The following is a 2,792-nucleotide window of genomic DNA, read 5'->3' as shown; positions in this document are numbered from 1 at the left end:
TTCCATTTGCTAACAGGGCATCAAATTCTTTGTTCATAGCCTCATGCCAATGATGGTGCTTGACTGCAGTTGAATAGCAAGTTGGTTCTTGGTTGTGTGGTCATAAGGGCTTTGGGAATTGGATAGCGAAGATGGTGATCAGATATGATTTTTGGTTTGTGGATGTTATTCTTACTTCTTGTGATCATGGGGTGTGTGTTTTGATTCTACTGCTGAAGTTGAGAAGGTGATGGAGAGGGAACGATACTATTCTATAGATGCGATGGAGTAGTATTGCTGGCAGGGGAGGTAGAATTATCATAAAGATAATTGGAAGGACTTGACGGTGAGATCATATATAGCTGGCTTGGTGCAGGAGTCTGATTAACTGTACCTACAGAGATAAGAGAACTAGAGGATGACAATTGAAGATTTAGTGGGAGAACAACAAGATCGGATTTTGTTGTGAGTGAAGCAGATGTAGGGACTGTATAGGGATAGATAGACTCATCAAAAACAACATGACGGGAGATGAAATTTTTTCCAGTAGAGACATCTAAACATTTGTAGTCTTGATGACCAGTACTATACCCAATAAATATGCAGTTTTTTTTATCGAAAATCCATTTTATGTCTAGTGTAAGGCGTAAATAGGGCCAACAAGCGCAACCAAAGGCACATAAAAAATTGTAATTTGGTTTATGTTTGTGGACCATTTTGTAAGGAGAAATATTATTTAAAACTGGAGTGGGCAATCTATTAATAATATAAACAGCAGTCACGAAGGCATCTTCCCAAAATATTTGTGGTAATTTTGAATGATCAAGTAAAGATAAACCTACTTCAACAATTTGACGACGACATCTTTCCATTGCACCAGCCTGCTGATAGGTATAGGGACAAGTTATTCGGTGATTAATGCCTTGACTGTGTAGATATTTATGGAGGCTACGAAATTCCCCACCCCAATCTGATTGCATGGCTTTTATTTTTGTATCAAATTGGTGTTCTACAACATTTTAAAAATAGATAAAAGTTTGATATGCATCAGATTTGAGTTTTAAGGGAAATAACCATAAATATTTTGTTGCATCATCTAGAAAACTAATGTAGTAATGAGGACCAGTGGTGGATAAAACAGGAGCCGGGCCCCAAACATATGAATATATTAATTGCAATGGTTTCAAAACAGAAACATGAACATGTTTAAAGGGCATAGCATGGCTTTTAGCCAATTGACATTCAGAACAAATAAAAGTAATTTTATTATGAGGAGCTAGTGATATAACTTTATTGATGACTGGAAAAGAAGCATGACCAAGGCGACGGTGTCAAAGTTTGGCAGACACATGAATACTGGATGGACCTTGAGGTTGAAGATGAGCAAGAGATGCTGAGAAGTTGTAAAGACCGTTACTGAGTGGACCTCGATGTAAGATGTTCCCCAAGTAATCCTTTACAAGGAAGAAAGAGGCATGAAACTCGAAGAAAACATTATTGTCGAGACAAAAAAGATGAATAAACAGAAGATTTTTTTTGTATTTCAGGAACACAAAGAATTTGTTTAAGCGTAAAAGATTTAGAAGGAGAAGAGAAAGTGGAAGTGCCACTGTGAATGATTTTCAAACCTGCACCATTAGCCACCTGAATATGATCCTGGCTATTGTCATCTTCATTGAGCAAGTGAATATTGTTTGCATTATTGGTTAGATGATGGGTGGCTCTAGTATCGGGATGCCACTCATTATCAGCAGTGTGGTAACGTGCAACAACCATGGCTTGAGGCTGGTTTCTAGGATGGCGCTGATCCTGATAAGAAAGATCAAACTTGTGATAGCACTGTCTAGTGGAATAACCTGGTTTAAAACATACCTGACATGTAACAGAGGTTGATGAACCATGGTTACGGGAATTGAAACGCAAACAATGACCTCTGCCACGGTAGAAATCAGTTCCCTGATTTGGGTTTTGAAAGTTTGCATTGATGTGAGAAGAGGATGGGTATTGGTGCAAAGGATGCTTTATAGCCACATTGACTAATGGAGTGGCTTGAAGTGGCTGGTTGTTATGATTAATTCGGGACTCACTTATAAGAAGAAGTGAGTAGAGTTCCTCTAGAGTGACAGGATCTGAATGAGAGGTGATGATGGAAGCTAAGGAATCATACTCCTGCCCAAGTCCTGCAAGTACGTAGGTGATGATATCATCAACTGTGAGAGGTTGTCCAACAAGAGCAAGTTCATCAGCCAGTCGTTTGATGGAGAGAAAATATTCATTAGCAGACAGAGCACCCTTGCGAATATTTGCCAGTTGAGTGCAAATTTGGACAACTTTGGCACGTGAAATTGAGGAAAAGGTGCGATCTAATGCAAGCCAAACTTACGTGATGTGGTATAAGACATGATTTGAGTGAGAACGTCTTCAGTGAGGGAGGCATTTATGGTGGCAAGGATGAGAGAAGCCCAACGAAGCTATAATGTACTGGGATTTGGAATTTTGATACCAGCACGTGTGCTGGGATGAAGAACATCAATTTCTTGTGGGGGAATTGGGATTGTACCATCAAGATAACCAAAAACACTATGACCTCTGAAGTAGGGCAGTGTTTGAGCCTTCTAAATAGGATAGTTGGAGGAGTTGAGTTTGATGCTAATAGTGAATGAGAGATTGGAGAGGGATGAGATAGTGAGAACGGAATCAACAGAATTATTTGAGGTGGAAGATGAGGAAGTCATTATGAATCAATAGTAATAGACGTTGGTCTTTTCAGAAGTTCTGATACCATAAAGAAACCAAAGTGGACTGGAGAGAAA

At 39.1% G+C, this 2,792-nt stretch overlaps 1 non-coding gene across 1 annotated transcript; it reads right to left on the bottom strand.

The window, feature by feature from the left end:
• Window positions 1-2,060: 2,060 nt before the first annotated feature.
• LOC127904938 (small nucleolar RNA Z247) lies at window positions 2,061-2,199 on the bottom strand. Its single transcript, XR_008058361.1, has one exon. It is a non-coding gene; the product is annotated as a small nucleolar RNA Z247 (small nucleolar RNA).
• Between the last annotated feature and the right edge of the window lie 593 nt (window positions 2,200-2,792).

Source organism: Populus trichocarpa, chromosome 1 (genome assembly GCF_000002775.5).
Source record: "Populus trichocarpa isolate Nisqually-1 chromosome 1, P.trichocarpa_v4.1, whole genome shotgun sequence".
NCBI classification, from domain to species: domain Eukaryota; kingdom Viridiplantae; phylum Streptophyta; class Magnoliopsida; order Malpighiales; family Salicaceae; genus Populus; species Populus trichocarpa.
The sequence above is the reverse complement of the archived record's forward strand: the minus strand, read 5'-3'. Positions and strand labels throughout refer to the sequence as shown.